Source organism: Pyxicephalus adspersus, chromosome 2, assembly GCF_032062135.1.
Source record: "Pyxicephalus adspersus chromosome 2, UCB_Pads_2.0, whole genome shotgun sequence".
Lineage (NCBI taxonomy): Eukaryota > Metazoa > Chordata > Amphibia > Anura > Pyxicephalidae > Pyxicephalus > Pyxicephalus adspersus.
The window spans coordinates 74,963,575-74,984,147 of NC_092859.1; positions in this window are offsets into that span (position 1 = coordinate 74,963,575).

Genomic DNA, 20,573 nt, shown 5'->3' on the forward strand with positions numbered 1-20,573 from the left:
TGTATCCAATCCAATACAAAATGAGAGTTTGAATTTACCAATTACATGCTTTGTATTTATTTTGAATTATTTTGTATTGGATTGGATACAGGAGTTTGTATTCAATCCAATACAAAATGTGTTTGAATGAGTTTGAATTTTCCAACGTCATCGCCGAGGGACACGCACACGCTACGGACGCAGAGGAAGCCGGCCGGCTTCTTCTTCTCCGCCGGCCGGCTTCTTCTCGGAGAAGGCACCCGATGCTGGAACACGACAATGAATGATCACAGCGGGACCAGGTAAGAAGCCGGCCGGCATCTTCTTCTCCGCTGGCCGGCATCTTCTTCACCCCCAGCCGGCGGAGAAGAAGAAGCCGGCCGGCGGAAAAGAAGATGCCGGCCGGCTTCTAACCTGGTCCAGCTGGTTCTCGGAGAAGGCACCCGACGCTGGAACACGCCGCTGGAACACGAACACGACGCTGGATGATAACAGCGGGACCAGATAAGTGATGATTTTAATACAGGGGGAAAAGTTCGGGGTTATCGATAATTGTAACTTTTTTTAGCCCGAACCAAGGTCGGGCTTATCGGTTGGGTGGTTAATCTTTAAAAGGATGTTGTTGGAACAATAAAATTTTGTGTTTTTAAATTAAACTCTGGTTGCCCTTCAAAAGCCTGGCTTTCCCTCCCTCCCTTTTTCTCTTACTCCCACAGATACACTATTTGTATTGTTTTTTGTATTGCTATTTATAGTTATTTATTGTTATTTATGGGTATTTATGAATACTTCATTGTTAAATAAAGTTGTATGTTTAATAAAGGCCTTAGGGCCATTTACCTGTTGTGTTATGTTGTTTAAAGGGCTGGAGGGTACTGAATGTGGGGTCTCTGCCTTATCCCAGTCATATCCACAAGTAGGTAAGGACGTGTAATTGCTTACTTATAGAAGATATAAGGTCACATAGCTCATATTAAGAATTAATAAAGATTCAGTTTACAATTTTTTAAGATTAAAATACATTTTTTTAATTAGTTTACTTCCAAGAAATGCTTTATTATGCAGTAAATCAATGTAATTGCTTCTGGTGGTTTTCATATTTCTGGCTGAACTATAAAGGGCAGCAGAACAGCTGCAATGTCATCTTCTTGTTTATAGGAAAACCACATGTCCCATGATTCCTTGCATTGTGTATCATAGAAGTGGGTGTTTAAACTAGTAGTTTTTCCCTCCTACAACCCAGTGTTGTGGCTACAAATGTATAAATGAAGACACTCTGAAGGGAACATGATCTGTAGCCACGAGCATTATAGATAAAGACTTCTTTGCATGTTTTACATTATAGTAAGAGTAATAGGCAATATATTATTAGGACATACAACAAATATATGTTTTTTTTAGTTTAATTAAACTTTAAATTTACACTATGACTGGTTATTTGGTAGTATGAACATTGCAATAAAGTGAGGCTGGAGGAAGTTATTCATTTTCCACAAAAGGTATCATAAAACTCATACATTATTTGGTTAATATTTTAATTAAATATGATTACGGTCGTTAGATCTACAGAAAATTGTTTAGCAGGAAAAAAAAAGGCCTGCATGTGATAAATCCTAAGCCCGCCCCTTTCCCCAAAATTCTAGGTTGTACAGGATCTTGTGTATGGTTTGTGAAGGCTTGAAACACTGAAATTATTTTCTCATAAATAATGTTTAGTGATCGAATTATAAGTTTGTTTTTTTTAAACATTTGATTGTAAAATATTATTTTTAAGAGTCATTTATCTTACAAAGTGTTTTTATCACCATGTAAAATGGCTCCTTTTTCTAGTTCCTCGGTAGACATCTCACAGCTGTCACCAGCCTGAAGCTATTCAAGGAAGCCATATTTGAATCTTGTTTTCAGTCTTAGAAAACACAGAACTGGCTGCAGATTAAAATAAAGGTAATTTCCAATACCATTTAATTACAGAAAGTTTTGTGTGTCATATAATAGTATTTATTTTAACAAAAAGTAAAACTACCTTTTCAGCATAAGGTTTTTTTAAAGACTAGATACAGATACTGTATATATTTCATGGTAACATGCATGGTTTAACATGCACAAACTGTGTTTGCCAATTTTGTAATTGGTCTTATGCCAGATATCTTTGCATCACAACTTTTTGTCATGGGTATTTTGTGAAGTTTTTTTTAAATCATTTTTATTACACAATATTTACATAGTGCCTACATATTACGCAGCGCTTTACAAAGACCATAGTCATGTCATTAACTGTCCCACAACAGTTCACAATCTAATGTCCCTACCATAGTCATATGTCTTTTATACAGTCTATTATTATTGTTAGTTAATGTTTAACGATTTCCTGTTGATCCAACCAGATTTTTGCCTTTCTGAGGCATTCTTGAGATATAGTGGCCGCTCCAAACACAGGCTTCTGATGCTCTGGTAGTGTTGCCACACCTAAACAAGTACCTGCTTTTCTTTGTTATTATAGAAGAATGTGTCTTTACACAACATGCAACAACTTGCATGTTCCTGTAGTTTGCTTCTGACTTTAGACATAGAGGGCCTGATTTATTAAAGCTCTCCAAGTCTGGACAGAATACACTTTCACCAGTGAAGCTAGGTGATCCAGCAAACCTAGAATGGATTTCTTCAATGTCATTTGCTGTTTGCTAGCAAATGCTTTGAATCCTGGACCGGGTCCATCCCAGGTTTGTTGGATAACCTAGCTTCACTGGTGAAAGAGTATTCTCTCCATTGTTGGATAACCTAGCTTCACTGGTGAAAGTGTATTCTCTCCAGCCTTGGTGAGCTTTATTAAATCATTGCCAAAGTGTCAACCAACAATTACTCTAGCAGGAAAACCCAGCAGGGGAACCTTGATCCTATAGACCTGAATATGACAGCTACATACCTGGCATTTTACCCACCCACTGCCCTGATTCTGCATAATAATGATAATATAATCTCTCACTGACAGAATTCACCTTATTGCTGGGTCAAGAAGAGTGTTAGCTCCAGATATCTCATTTTCATTAAAAAAAAAATTACATTTACCTTTTTTTTCCTAGAGACCTCAATCTCTCCACAATTGGCTTCCATTCGGTTCCATGCCATCCTGGATTGTTTCATTGTTCTAGGAACCAATGGGCAGGTTTACAAAGTAAATAACATGGTGATAGGTCCGCTTTAATTTAGGACATTAGGTAAAGCTAAGTGAAAAAGTAAACTTTATAAAAAATAGCCCATGCCCCACGTGTTTGTCCATGGGAATTTATAAAAACAGGATATTTGCTCACACATAGTTACAACGATTTAAGTCAGGACAGGTTCACCTCATTTTCCCCCTTAATGTGCATTTAGGAAAAGTGACAAAGTCCATACTGAGTTTGAGTTTGGACCAGAATAAACATAATTTATTTGAAGATATTCTAAAAGCACCAAGAACGAATGCTAAACTCTTTACCTAGTTTATTGTTGTACCACATCAACTGCTAATAACTTTAGAAAAAAAGTTTATAGTGTGCTTAAATTTACAAAGAAATATTAAAAGTACCTAGTAATATCCAAATTTCACACTTATACATCTTTTTCATGAAATATGCACACTGAGAAATTGCACATTGAGAAATGGTAAATATTTAATTTACATAATTTTAGAAAGGCAAGTTGTGCACAAAACTCATTCAGTACAATATAACCTAGAGTACAATATGTATGTGAACCCTGATGACTTGGAATTGTGTCATAAACCTCGGTGTCTGCAAAAACTGCCCCAAAATTTCTTTGTTGGAAAAAATGGGTAACTTTAAAGCCACTCTGACAGTGTAGCACGAGTGGGTTGACTAAAATCATCCAACCATTAAAGCCTGGTTTTCATAACTCTTGGAGGGCAACTCTTATTTTAAAGTTTATATGTCCATTAAAAGGACACTGTTTCCATCAGAGCTGCTCTCATTACATGAACTGATCTCCTTACATGTAATATAACTGATAGGATGCTTGAGTGTTTATATTTAAAAAATTCATAGTAATTCTAAGTACTGTTCTTCTAATCTTTGAATAACATTTCTGCCTCTTGGCAACATCAAAATGCTAAAATGCACAAGCACGATACATTGCTTGTTCAGTGTCAGGGATGAGTTGCCGCTGAATGTTAGATGGTAACAAAGGTAAAAAGGTAGAAAACAGAAGCTGTCCCTAGTTGCTTATGAACATAATAAATGTAAATTTGTTAACTGCTGCCAAATGTAATTTTGGTTGGGTTCATTAGATTGGAGGCATCTTTAACATATCTGGAACTGCACAGATAAAGGAATTAGTCTAAAATATTTAAAAAATATGGGTCATAATTATTAACCCCCTTTAATTTTTTCATATTTTGTCGTTTTTGCTGTATTTAAATGGAATTATGTGTCATACAAGGTATATATTTACATACTTTAGTCCATCATGTCAAAAAGAAAAAACACATAGTTTTCAAGCGTATTGACAAAAAAGTTTTAATTGTCTAGGTATTAACCTTCTTTGCTGTGAACGTACTATATAAACCAGCTACTCTCCTTAAATAACATTATTACTTGACATGTGTGTAATTGCTGCATGATCTAAAAATCAATACACAACTTCCTGGAAGTTGTTTGTTAGAAAACATATCTAAACAGACAGCTCCATAAATGCTAAATTAAAATTACAACAAGTTTGCAATACAGTTGTGGAGAAGCCACAATTGGGTTTGGCTTTATTGAAGGGAAAAGCTAGGGAAGTAACCAAGAAATCTGTGATAAAAACACAAGCAGCAAAAATCCCCAAACTAAATAAAAAATACTGTCTGTGGAACAAACCTAAATGCTATAAAAAAGAAACTGGCCTTTATGGAAGATAAATACAAAACTGCAATTTAAAAAAAAATTGTAATTTGAATAAATGTAGGAAGAAGACACAGCAAACTTATGGAAAAAAAAGGTTAGCACAAAGCACAGAAAGTCAACACTGCTCATTGTCCTGAAAGCACAATTCCACAAGGAACCAGGTGGTGGTAACATTCTGTTCTTTTTTCAATCTCCTCTTTTTTTAAAGTCTTACCCTCACAGATTTTTTGCTTCTACCTATTTTCTCATTATTTTAGACCTAAATCTGATCAATATATATTTGACAATATGTTTAAAATTTAAATGCATACCTAACAATTTATTATTTGAATCGCTACTCAAAATATAATTACTCGATTAGAAAAAAGGGAGAAAGTCGGATAAAAGCATTGATTAATAGATCCTTTTAAGTTGCTAAAAAAGGGTAGAAATTTTTGGTTTAACAAAAAATAATCATGTGCCTAGAGAGTGAGCCATGCAGAAAAAAGTCCTATATTTTCAGCTAAAGTGGGAATATTATTTTCAGTGCGATCTTTAATAAAAAGATAATACAAAGTTTTAGGTTTACTTGACTAAATATGTTATTTTGAGCAGATTTTCCTTTTAAAAGGTTGACCTAACAATAGTTGCAAACCATAAGGGGTGCCCTATAAGGCGACGTAGTCAAGTGTGGATTAAAAATTATTGCTACCTTATATTAATACAAATTTATCTTTTTTGCTATTACAGATGACAGATGCATTTCAAGAGCCAGATTAAAGTCACAAAGACTATTGTAAAACCAAACCATTTTACAACAAGCAGTAAAACCCCACATGCATTAATAAGATAGATACAATCCCCAAATGATAACACAGAAATATACATAGACACATTATTCATAGTGATACCATATAAACTACAGAATGATACTGCAGGTATTGTGTGACAGAGATGTATAATGCACACAGATACATTTATCACACAGAAATAAAATTGTTACACTATCCAGCCTTCCAGCACTCTAAAAAGAGATATAATGCTCAGGAAGCATGCTGCACCTAATGCAAACACAAGGATACATACCCTGTGTGCCCTTATCTAAATACATTTATTTAGGCAATAACACATGGGCAAGTGAGTCACAACAGCACCAACAAAATTATAATAATTTTATTATTATTAATACTAATTACTATATATAATAATAATACAATTTCTTTAAATGCAATGTTTACGTAAAATAGTAAATAACATATTATTAAAACATAAAATAAAATATTTATTATGCAAACTAGTCATAGCTCTATTTGTAGATGTATATTGTTTAATTGGCAGATATTAAATGCCCAACATATACCATCTTAAAAAATCTAAGATGCAAAATGGATCTGCCTGTTTCTAAAGCATGGGAATTGGGGTGACATAATTAAAATGATGATCGTTCAAGACCAAGATAACTAATCTCTTAAAATCTCAATCTCAAAATATCCTGCATAAATGGTTCAATGTTTAGCCATGAAAGGGTAGCAAGTAGAGAGATGGTTTCTACGTACCCCATGGATGTTTTTCAATAACATGTAAGATGATGTATATAAAGTTTTCTGAATAATTTACAAACAATGACAGCTCTTGATGCAAACATTTTTTAGATCAAACCTGAGTTTGCCTGATTTAGTTCACCATTTGTTTGTACCCAAAGTAGCAAATGTGGGCTTACCATATGACAACGGAACTAATCTTCAATAAGAAAAAGTAAACAAGCCTTAAAATTAGAATGTGTTGAAATCTTAAATGGTGAGATCACTTCTACCCAAGCCATCCAACACATCCTAGAATAGGTATTCTAGGATGTGTTGTATTCTATAGGTAGGTTGGTAGCTATCAGTGCCTGGTTGGTGTTTATAGGATAGCAGAAAGTTGCATACTTTTTTGATATTCCCTTTTTTTGTGAAACTGCTGGACCCAAAACTAATATTTTTGTTTTAGCAGGTGGATATATGTTATTTATATGCTATTTATAAATTTTAGGATCATTCCATATTTTTGTGCCACCTAAAATCCTGGGCAAAATCCTCAGCATATGATGCCATACTTGTTAATGTATCCCAGCAGTAGTTGATCCCAAGAGTTGTTCGGGTGCCAAAAAGTGGTGCCACTCTATCAGTCATGCAGGTTAGATTTTAGGCTTAAATGTTGAGACATCTTAGCACTCAAAGACCCATAAATTCTTTAAAAAAAAAAAAACTTGCCATGAGATGCCAGCTATGCAAATAGGAATGTTGATTTTGTGTGAAGGTGACCCTTAAACTGGTGTCCTGGCATACAGGCCAATATAGGAGTCTGGAAATGATTAGTCCTCTAGGCATTCAGATGCAAGCCCTAAGATGATATCACAACTGGATCTTGTAATTTCATCTGTTTTTAAAGAGTATTTTTAGACAATGTTTAGGCATGTGAAAAATTGAGGATTCAGATTTTTATGAAATACAGCCAGTCTAAGTACACAAACGTCATTGGTCTTGGCTGACAAGCTCTTAGAGGGTGCTAGAATAGTCTTCAGGTAGGTACGATAAAGCATCTTGTCACATTTATCTTGTATGTAAGCCAGGGAAAATAATCAAGAAATGATCGAAAGTTGGCCATTTGTGCATTGGAATGGGGTATGTGCCAGAGCCCAAGTGCCCACTGATTACTAATGTGGATGATTTTGTCCAGTGAATGCTGATTAATACTAAATGATGGAAATATAATAATATGATGAATTTTGGAAAACAGCATATTTACTGGCAAGTGACAAGTGCTGTAAACATAGGGGACACCAACTTTATGAACAGTATACTATCACATTGATCAGCATTTATATATTGGAGGTCCAATGAAAAAACAGCCTCTTTGAATACGTTGTAACTTGGTAGATGATAGATAACTATGGTAGGTGGATTTTATAGAAAGATAAAGAACATTCATGATAAAACATTAGCTCATCTTCTTTTCTCAATTGCTCATTGTGTTCTACTTTGAAAGGTTCTAATCCCCTATTGCCCAACAAACATATGTAAAACATTTTAATACTACTGAACACAAAGATGGCATGTACACATGATTTCATTACAAACTTACACTCATATGATAAGAATGGAACTAAAGGCCTGGGTTTGTGTCTCAAGAACACTACAATGAAACAACTGTGAAATTGGCTGAAATTCAGTCAGGGTGTTTTACAAAGAGCAAAGGGAAATAAAAATGCAGCTTAAATTTTTTACAACATTGAGTGGTTGTCTTGTCTGTTCAAGCGTGTTTATTCGGTGCAGCCTGGGAGATAGGAAGTAACAAGGGAGGGTGAATGAGAAGAAAAATAGGGACGGGAGAAAAGGCTAGACTACTGAGAATGTAGCGTACTTGAAACAGAAGAGAAAATGAGAAAGCATGATGCAAAAAAAGCAGAGTAGAAATGAGGGAAGAATACAATAGGAGAGATGGTTAAAAAGGAAGGATATAAGTGAATGCAACCCTCTTTATGAGTTGTAAGCATGATATATAGTGTTAAAGGACAACTGTCACAAAAATGTCTTTGTTCATAACACATGTGTGCATTGCTTTTACAGTTTATTTACGGACACTATTTTTACAACATAGTGTGCAAAGTGCACTAAACCCACAGTAACCCATCACAACTGTTTTTTATTGACTCAACTTTACTATATTTTTATTTGTTATTGTATGGTTTGTTACACATTGCCCTACCCAGCTTTTATATATCAGTTCCTTCTTTATACTTCACCTAATATTCACAGATGTGCAAGGATCCAATGGTCTGTTTTAGACAGTTGTGATTTACTCTCTTTTGCTAGTAAGTTGTCAAAAAAGGGATGATTTAACAGAGGGGCTAATGAGTGCATGTATAAGGAGTGAAAGTACCACCTGTTTGCTCAAAAGAAGAATGTATAGTGTTCGTATATTATTTCACACATACAGTACATTTATATTTTTATAATAGTATGCTTTTATTCCCAATTACAAAAAAAATTAGGAAAATAAATAGAAAACCATTGTACATTTTTTTTACATAATACAGCAATTCTTTAGTGTTGTGCAGCATGGTTTCTGTCCTCCCCCAAAAGATAATATTGGTATGTTGCTTTGAGGACATACAGTGAATACATTGCATTACTGATCAAGATGACAAAAAAAAAAGGCTTTTTTGTCACGCAGACACCTGTTTACAGACAACAGAATCTCAAGGTTGGTTAAGACAATACAAAGATATTCCTATTTAGGCCAGTGTAGCGCTATACAAGTGTGCTACTAATAAACCTGTGTATCATATATTAGTAGAATATCTATAATACAGTCGCTATCAGGTTGTCTAATAAGGGCCATACACATTTCGCCTTGGGCTTCTTCAGGGGTCTGTACAACATGCAAAACATGCCAGCCACAAATCATCAACATGCCAGCTACACATCAGGATGCAAACTGCTGGAGTCTTATTGGTTTTATAAAACCTACTTTCAATCTTCAAACATCCCTATTTATGGATGAATTAACCATCACTTATCTGGGACTTTTGCCTATCCTGCAAAACCCCACAAGTGTACTCATTCTCTCAATATCATCCAGACATCCTAGCTGGTATTGCATGTTGTTGTTACCAAGAGGTTGGAACTTGAGTCGTGTGACTTGGACTTGAGTCTGACTTAAGTCAACTAAGAAACAACTCACAACTCAACTTGGTGGTTTTGTCCAGCGACTTGCAACTCGACTTGCAGTGAGTCTTTTGTAACACTGCCTTCCTCCCTGCCTTCCTTGCATTCTAAGTCCATGGCTTTTGCTCCTCTGACAGCTGAAGGGGGCAGGGAGGAAGGCAGTGTTACAGAAGCCTCACTGCCTTCCTTCCCATTCCCCTTAAGCTGTCAGCAGAGAAAGCCAAACTTAGTGGACGTAGAATTCAAGAAATGCGGGGAGAAAGTCATCATAACAGATTAAGTATGACTTGCAAATTACTTGATAAATGAAGTGATTTGACTTGGGACTTGACTTGAAAGAATTCTTGGTGACTTCAGACTTGACATGGGACTTGGTGTCAATGACTTGGGACCGACTTGGACTTGAAGGGTGACGACTTAGTTCAACCTCTGTTGTTACCTCTGAGGAAGCCTTTGTAGGCAAAGCATGTTGGGACCTTAATAGACAACGTAATAGTGACTTTATTCTGGATATGCTATATTTAATATATGATACATAGATTTATTACACTTGTAGTACACTTGTATAGTGCCAAACTGCCATAAATCAGAATATCTTTGTATTGTCTTGACCAACTTTCAGATTATGTTGTCTGTAAACATGAGTCTCAAGTATATTTTACTTGAATGCCAAAAAAGCCCTTCTTTTGTCTTCTTGATTGTTTTTTGCCTCTTGCATTGTAGGGAATTTGTTGACAAGAAAGTATCATTCTTTACATCACTGAAGATCACTCGACACCTGGAAAAGAATAAGAAAAAAGTGGACTATGGGGGCATACAACTGATCTGAATACTTTATAAAAGAGTGAGCATTAAAAACAAGGATAAAATGAGTGGGTAAGCTGGGAGCATTGGAGGTGGTGGGCATAGTTTGGAGTTGGTCTAAACTGGTGTAATCGTAATCAATAAATGTGGCTGTATGCTTTTACTAGCAACATAGCTGCTATTTCAGAATAAATATCAGATCAGCCAGCCAGGTACTTGAACTTCCTAGGAATGCCACTGTTTTTTTTAAACCAAATGGGCCCACAAGCTTACTCTGCACATAGAAACAATGGTATAGTATAAAGATAGAAGGAAAGAGAATAGTCAGACTAGCAGGAAAAAGCACAAAAAGAAAAAAATAGATTTGATGTAATAAAGCAATGTGTGATAGACGAGGCCAAGTAGATTATGGGCTGAAGAAAGAAGTGAGAAAATAGTTAGTGAGATAAACAGCATGTATATATTCAGAGTACCAATAGTTGTGAATAGCTTGTTAAAATGCTTTTTACCACTCTCTGTACCACTGGGTGAATCATATTGAAATATGTCACATGAGAAAGAGAAAAGCTTGTCACATTAGGCTAAATAAACTCTACTTACATCCAAACAAATCTACCTAGACACTTTTATATTACGCTACATATAAATAATCTACAAAATGCAAAATTATACCTATAGCCATTAATATCATATGATTACTAAAAAGTAATTGTTTTAACGAGTTCCTTGGCACCCTATCTTACATACACCTTGAATTGGAATAGCATTTTGCTACCAATTTTACTTAAAGTGTATGCCCAGCCATTACTTAAATGAACCCCCAAAACGCCCTCTCTCCATTTAAAGTGTATTTTTTCTTTTACCTTGTCCCTGTGTCTTTTATAACCCAATGTGACTTTATCATCAGGCTTGTAAAATGCTTTCAGGGGTAGCTGCTTGGAGCTCAGTTTCTATTGATGTCATCATACTGCCAAAACTATATTTATACAGAGCCCTTTGGCTACACACAGTGAGCCTTAAGAATCTTGAGACCCAAGTTGTGTTGCTCAAAGCCAAACCAAAATTTACATTTCCATCCACTTAGATAGCAAAGTAAACTACATTTTAAAGATTTTAAATGTACACAATGGGCAGCCACTGTTTGCTGTGCGATAACCACTAGTCAATAAAAAATTCTCACAGCTCTATTTATTGAGAACAGGCATGCAGCCCATTTACTATTAATAGAAAAAGTGGTAAGAAAATGTGCACAGCACACCACTCTACCCTTTGTATACAATAAAGAGCTAACTTAATTTAGCTCAAACAGACCTAATGTTCTGTTGTTTTTGAACCAAACTGAATTTTGTGATCTGAACAAAACTTTAGACCCAAGGCAGCAGCAGTATTGTTTTGCTGTAAAGAAATCAATTTTTGTGTCATGCAAGATTGCAGTGATGGGTCCTGAATGGGGGATATGTTTCTCCATTATATAGGGCATGGGCTTTTCAAAACCAAGGTGTATGATAGGGAAAGAGTACAGAGAGCAATTCTGCAAGGGGTCTGATTCTGCAATGGGGAAGAAGGTTCTAGGTGGCCCATTTCCCCATGGGTACACCCCTGGGTTTGGCTAAAGCAGACTGTTGATCTGTTATAAGTAGCACAGCTGTGCTGTCAGGCCAAGGAGTGGAATCAACCAACCCATTAAACAAGCCTATGTGGGAGCTTACTAAGAACCCGTGTCTCTTTGTATGGAGAGATGTTGATTTGATTTATGGACCATGGAATCCCCAGTGAAGGCTTGTACTACAGACTATATTGTGGACTTGTTGTTTGATCATTTTGTGCTGAAGGAAGCTATTTTCTTTTCATTCTAAATAAAGAGACTTGAAAAACTACTCTATGTGCTTGCTGGAAGGGCTAATCTGCCTCCATTTCACAAGTAGTAATTCTAAACAACCTTTTTAGCTTTTATTAGTGTTGGCCACATGACCACCAACATCTGGGTAGGGCTCTGGCCTTTTTATGGTGTTTGGAGTGTCTCTGCTCTCCATATCATCGATATCTGGCTTCCCCTTTGTAGCCGACAATGTCTCTAGATAACAATAAGAAAACTGACCACCAATGCTAGAAGGAAGTATAATTAACTTGTAGGAATACAGTGTAGTCTTCCCTATTGACAGAACTTTTTGTGGCAAACTGACAAAATCTATAGGTACATGATTAGTTAAAAAACAGGGGAAACTTTTTGCATGGAATACTCTTTTACATTCCTGAGATCCACTTCTGGACTTCTGAGTTACATGCCAGGATTTTTTTATATCTATTGTGCAAAGATCATCAGTAATTATCACATGGGGCCTAGACACTTTTTACGCACATAAGGCTTAAAAGCACGAATTTCTGGCATGAACTTGTGTGGTTTTATATCCTTTTTCTATTCTGATCTGCTATCATGGTCCTGACAGCTTGGTTATTGCTCTGTAAATATGTGTTTTTTTTTCTGAACACATTAAGCTTTACCTGTTTTCATATTTGAAATATCAACCAACCACAGTTCTTCAATGCCACATATATATATATATATATATATATATATATACATATATATATATATAATAAGCCGCATCCATGTTTGTTGTATTTCAGCGGTGGATACAAAAGACTTTGCCATACATATGGCGTGAGTCTAGTTACTGTCCTTTCTACATCATAGTGGCAGCAGCAACAGTTTACTATTATGGTTTAATTAGCATGCTTATTGTGGCCTTCACACATGAATAGTTCCCTTTTGCAAGATTTTTTGTTTCTACTGGTACGTAGGATATTACTTAGTATGTGGCCTGCAGAGATTGTCTTTAAAGAAAACCTATTCTATGAGAAAAATAAAACCTATGAGAAAAAATATTCATGCTGCCCCTGTGGACTTCCCCTTTAGAGAATGCTAGTTTGCCTGGTTTTAATGCGGATGCTTTGCTGTAAATACTTTAAACCACTGACCTAAACCTTCTAAAAAGGTAAGAATTCCTAACTTTTTTTTAACCTTTAGCATGCTTGTTCCAGGGTAATGACTCAAATACTGAAACCAGACACAGGCAAGATTCTTGCAAAGAAAGAAGCCATAATTGGCAGCTACTGCATTCCTTTTATGACAGCTGTACTTATAAAGGAGAAAATATATAAAAAAGTGCATGTAAATTAACTGATTCTGAATAAAAATATTTATTTGCATTTCATTAAGCAGTGATTTTGCAACATCATTAAACTGTAACCTGGTTGGCTGCTGATTTGTACTTTATCAGCACAGATTGTGATAACTTATTGTATGAGCCAATCTCTATAGAAATCTGTTAACATGTTAAAAAAAAAAACGGGTGATTTGTCTTCTGACAGGGCCTCCAAATGTAAACAACCAAAGACTAACCTCACTCTGTCTATGCATGAGATCCTGCACAGGTTTATTTATATTTGAGGAAAGTCCCCCATGACCCAGTGCTAAATCTTGTACAAAAGAAGGGGCCCACAGCCTTCTGCCATATGTGACGTAAGTATGCCAGGCGGCTGCAGGTGCCCAGGCGGTAAAGATTGAAGAGGTAGGCACACTGTAAACATAATGTAAAAAAGTTAAATGGAAAAAAATGACCAGAATAAAAACAAAACATTTTTGGGTTATCTAAAAGAAAAGCAACTGTACATGTTTATATTTTGATGATAGTTGCTCAGCCACTGCCACTGTCTGGTATAAGGGGACAATGGCCTGACTTCTAGTCATGTTATCATCATCATATGAGTTTTTAATGAAGACTACATGTGGCCATTTAAACACACAGATATAGACCACTGTTGTCACTATCAGGAATTTTACATTGAGGACAGCCATGGAGACTACATATGGTTGTTTAAATACACATTACAGAAAGACCACTGTTATACACATTATACAAACACAGACCATTGTTGTCATCCTGTCTGGTATTTGACCTCTACTAGAGTACATGCATACACATAGGAAACAGCTAAAATGGCCTGTATGAGATTATCAGCACTTAGATGTAAAAATAGATTAAAAAAGCAAAACAAGTATTTTATTATTACATAACAAGGTAATTGTTTGCTTAGAAAACTACCATTCCAGTTTACTTCTACTTTAAACTGAGGTCTGTGTTTGTTGACCTGGTGGATACACTTTATGCATAGACCACTACAAACCATTGTTGATTAATTAGAAACAAGGGTACAACATGGTACTTAACCAAAGACATTGTTCTTTTGTTCATGAATTACATGACCGGTGCAAACCCTATGCAAAATAAACGAGGTGAACTGTGCTTTTGGCGGATACAGAAGCTTTCGCTATACTCACCCTGTCTGAGTGATTACAAGTAATTCTACATGCTGTACTACGTGAATGCTATTGAAATGCCATGACAAGGGAAGGCAGACAAGGACAAAACAGACACATCTATCAGCCATTAAACCTTGTACAAAGCTTTCACTGTCCAAATGCACGCAGTTCTACTCCTGATTACGAGGACCATTTGAATGGGTTAATTACATGTGTTGCATTTGTGACAGCTATTAATGGGAAGCTAAGTGGAATTGATATGCATGCCAGGGCATTGGGTTATGTCCACCTATTGAACATATCAGAGCTTTTCAGATGGTCTGATAAAGAGACAGATTCATGTAGCAGAGGTTACGGATGGAAAGTGAGACATTGCAGCCAAGAAAGGACATAGCGGTAGTGAAGAAGTCATGGATTATTGTAGGCCGTAAACAGGGGTGCCATTTATGGGGTGACTGAAGGCAAGCAATAGGACAGAGGCCCTTGAGCATTGACCTGTACTGTGCGACTTTGAGGCAGAGATAAAAACAAATCAGTGAGGTGTCAGCATATTTTTGGGAGGAGGGAGTGCCGACATAGCTAGACAAAATAAAAAAGAGGCTTACTGGAAAGACTGGGTTTTTATCTGATAGTTTAGACAGATTCTATCAAGGATGGGAACAGCAATGCAAGACAGACTGCTTCAAATTGTTCATAGTGATATGTATGATTAAGTTAAATATCAATGAGCTATAGAATACTAAAATAACAACAAATCAAGTAATCAATTTTTATACCTGATAGGGTGTTATGGTTTTGAAAAACTGTAAAAACACATAACTGTATGGTATTAACACAAGGCTCTATCGGCTATGTGTATATGCCACTGACACTTTTGGTGGCAAAATAGGGTTTTAATGTGGCAGCAATACCCTTTTCAATTAATGCTAAGAGTGTAAGTCTTTAGTAATCTCCCTTCTCAAAGCAAAGATTAATTGTTTATTTTGCCTAGGGTATATGCATTTGACATACTTATTAATTTGACATACTACAAGAAGTCCTGCACTATATGAGGACTCTGAAGGCTCACATACCACACTATTTGATATTGGATAAGACAACTGGCTGCTGGGGTTCTGAAGGACATGATAAGTATATTATCTTGTTCATCATCCCCTAGTTGAAATGAGCAGATAGCCCTTGCGGTAGGGAGAGGGGCCCACTGCATAAATGTTTTGCCTTTTATCATGATTTGGTTAGTTAGGTTCATCCTTATTACTACTACATTATAAAATAAAGTATTGATATAGGTTCACAAATGCAATTACACAATAATGTGGCTTATACACCAGAAAATTCTACAAAATCAGCGAATATAAAAAAGTCAACAGTAACAGCTTATAAGTATAAAACACTGCTCAAAAAAAATTGAATATATACCAATAGTGCACATTGGTGTCAGGTCTAGGGATGAGCGAGCAAGTTTTTAAAACTAAATCTCGCGGTCCAATTTGGCCAGTTTTGCTTACCAAAATTGTTAAATAAATTGTTACTTATCAGCCCTGTGACCGTGGGAACTGAACTGCAAATGAACTCTCAGTGGAGAAACTCTATTGAGAGTTCATCTGCAGTTCCACTGCCATCCCCGGGCACTAAAGGTTAATTAACCTCTAGTGCTGGGGATCGTAATGTTTTCCTCCAACTAATGGTTTCACAAAATCAGTTTGACAAAATTTTGCGGACCCATCGGAAGTTCGAGGAAATTTTCACGAGAATGCCAGACCTCAACCCTAGTCAGGACCCATAATAAAACCTTAAAGTATTGGTGGTGATTGAAAGTGCTATTTACCCGCCCACCCCTACGTCGGAAGGAAATTCTGGTAACCCCCACAAGATTGTGGTTAGTGGCAAGATTTACCTAAATATGTTCTCACTTGTCTATGTCCCCAAGGACCTGATGATAGTATCAGGTTCACATCAGTGAAGGATGTGGGCAGTGACCTAGCTACAGATATAAGGGCCCTGATGCAAACAGGCCCCTACCCATTTGGGGCATGCTATTTAACGTCAGGAGCCCTGCCTTCACATGCGAGTCCCCCATGTACTTCAGAGTCACCTTTTCACATCAAAAGTCCCCATATAGGGGGACCTTTCACATATATACCTTTCACATAGGAGGCCTTACCTTAAAAATGCCCTTTGCATTAGAGTCTCATCGGGAGACCCCTACACCATTGTTAGTGTGAGCCCTTACTGTGGTACTGTGATAAACTGAGCCAGCTGTGCAGAGAGCTTTTCTACTCCTCTTTCTTTTCCTAGCTCTGCATTAGATGGTTTCATCTGCCACAGGACGCAAGTTATAGACCACTTTATCTGACACCTTTGTTTACAACAGTAAGCAATATAGTTACATTCCAAACAGGCACCCATTTGTTATCTAACAAAAGGTTTAGATTTAAATATTTTAATGTATTTTAGACCAGCATTCTGCATAATGAAACGAAGCTAGAATCTTTTCAATATAATCTTTAATACTTGTACTGTAGACAGAACAACAAGCCAGAAAGTGGGTATTGTAAACCATTACTAATTTGGTAAACCCTAATTTAGAACTAATTTAACACCTGCGTATTACTGGAAGGTTAAGCTTAATTTTTCAGTATTCTTTCTCACTTTTTGCAGAGTAGAATTCAGGCGCACACATCTTAGTCACATTTCCAAGCCAGCACCTAATTGATGCCTAGAGCACCACATGCCATCCAAATGCAATCCCCCATAGACATAGTTTTCCCATCTCTCCACCTGTACGCACCCTTGTGTAGAACAGCCTTGAAAAGTGCCTGAGGGATGCTGAGAGGCTGAGAACACACGGTTCCCCAAAGACCTTGAGCTGCATTGTAAATGTAGCACTGAGAACAGGCCCCAGGAGATGGCAATATGTGCAGGTACACTAATAGAACTGCGCAGATATGATGAGTACAGGAGGCCTCATAGAAAAGAAAAAAAACAAACAGATTCTTATGTCAGATCAAACAAAAATTATCTAACGATGTCTATACCAACTGCAGAGTTGATATATTTGAGAAAGATGAGGATTCATTTTTTTGCATCTTTTCTTTTGTAGACCATATATGTGAAATGTGACATGAATTATAGATCTGCATTTCTGAAGTGCTGGTTTCAACAGGGGAAAGAACATAAAACTTGAACAGGTAAAACAAGAGAGTTGCATATTTTAAAAGTGTAAGATGAGCTGCAGAAAATGTTCTCTAATATTGTATATTCACTATGGTTAACCCATGTACATACACACGTAGCTTTTAAACTTGGATTGTGATAAAAGTGCTAATTACAAAGTATAGTTTAGAAGATTAATTAACTTTTTTAAACTTTGCTCACCTGGTACAGAGCACCAACCTCAACAATAAACAAACTGTACTCAAGGTAGCATATCACAAGCAGGGAAACAACCGCAACCTGATATGATACTGCCGCTTTAAAAATGTCCCCGTAGATCTGGTGAATCACTAGGGTGTGTGTGAGTCTTCATTTGGGTGTAACTAGGGCAAAATCATACGTTAATAAGCTCAAGCTCCTTTTGCCACTGTGTGCAGTGACTATACTATACTGACTACAAGCTGAGTTGCTTTAAATAGGTAGCTGATAAGTTGGATCACAGGCTACATTAGACATTGTGTATGGAAAGCAAGTAGGAATAACAAAAACAATTTACTCAATATCTAGTTGAAAACAAAATGACTAATTTCACCTCCCTAAACTCTCATTTTTAATCACTGAACTGATGAAGCAAAATTATCTCAAATGGAAAAGTCCTTTTTTGTTTACAGGTTTTTGTTTTGCATGTGTGTGGGGGTGATACCTCTTTTTGGTATTTGATTATTATTTTTGTACTGTAAATTAACATTTTAATTTTTTTAACTGTATGTTTTTTGTCTATTTCTGAAAAATACAATTAATTAGGCTAATAAGGGAATGTTTTTATCTTGTCCTTTCCTAATCCTCAGGAGCCTTTTAAAGCCCATTGCATGCTTAAAAATCACTAAAAACACTTTCATTGCCTTCTCAGTTGATTCTAATACATTTTACTAATTCCAAATGGCATGGCAAAATGCAGTTCATCAGCTCACAAATTATTTAAACTTGTTAAGTCCATTTAAAAGCCAAAACTACATTTTATCAGGTTATTTTGCTTCAAATTCTGCTTTAAATTTGGAAACACTTAGTTATAATGTAGACATTTTTTAAATAAAATGTTTCATGGAAACAAAATCAGACTTGTTTAGCAAAATGTCACTTGTAACAGTGGTGTTAACATTACTAAAGTGAGGGCATGTAAACACACAGCAGGTTTTTGCTAAATGTGCCTACATCTAACAAGCTGCACGATGCAACACCAGGTCTAACCTGGGCAATGGATTATCAACAGCTGATCACAGTAAAATATAGCAAACCTGCCTCCTCCAAAAAAGTCTGTATTATGCCAATAGTATTGCATCATGGTAATACTACTTATTGCAAACTAAATCTTAACCCCTAAAATGAACAGTTACAGCTGACAAAAATCTATTACAAAGTAATGCCCTATTGAAATACATATAAAAAGTTTTATCTAACAAACAATTTGTATTTATGTCTATTTAGTGCTCATTAAGAAAGCAGAGCCAATATGACCTAATATGTCTCTATGCCAAATAAAAAAATAGATTCTCGCCCCTCCGTTAAGCATGTTTCCTGCCAACACAAAACAGTATACCTAATTTCCCATTTTGCTTTCTACCCTCTCTCCCAGTTTTTGTTCCACTTTAATGAATTACAGTATTTGCAATCAGAGGTTTATTATATTTTTATATTTTCCTGGAATTCAGCTTTAACTAAAGAAGCATAATATTTAACTCTACCCATCCCCCAAATACCTAACCAGTCTCTTGAAAAGAACTAAGACTGGTCAAATAATAACTACGACCTGGTCTAAATTCAACCTAAATTCAGACATGTTTAGCTGAATCAATTGACATTGCATTTTTGTTGATTTTGCTGATTTTCAGGCTGAATGTGTGTCCAAGTCCAATTTTTGTTATCTAGGCACTGTACATGCATGTCTTACCACAATTCAATTCAAAAATGAAAAAATCCTACTAATAGTACTGAATGTAGTTGCTGTATTATATAGGCCCAACAGATGCATGTCTAAATTACACAGCAATTCTGATAAAAAAAGAGAACTTGTGTAATATTAATGGTTTAAAACACCTTTCATAGTAATATGTGGGCCTGCAAACTCAACTGTTCTTTCCTCAATTCTCAACTGTTTCTTCCTCGATTTTTTTACTGGACCAATCCTGAAAAACATGTCTTCATTCTACCAAAGTTCAATTTGAACATTTTATTTTCTATTTGTGAATTAACTGCAGTGCAGCACCAGAAGGTGAATTTAAAGTGGTTGAATTTTAAATAAATTCTATATATTTTTCATGTAAACTAGTTTTGACAGATGTGACTGTTTCCACCAAGTATTGAAGTAGGATAGAAATGATTAGTAGCTGAATTGTTGCTAGGATTGTGAAAGACATGAGGAACCCTTGGGCAAACTGAAGAGTGTAATGATGCGGTTCACATTGTGCGCCATGGTGATTGTGCCCATAGTTCATTAACAGTAGGAGCAGCTTATAGGGACATGGTTAAATAGATCTATTTGCTTTATGTGCAGAACACATATGCCACAGTCTTTGCACTAATAAAATATAATTTACTGTTCTACAAGTGACAATTTTACAGACAAATATACAGCACAATCATTTTTTTAAACAAGTGAACTTTTACTTGCTTACCTGTGGTTTTCTGCATACAGCAGAAAGCTAACACTTTGTCTAAGCCTACCCAAATGAAAAAGCTTAACAA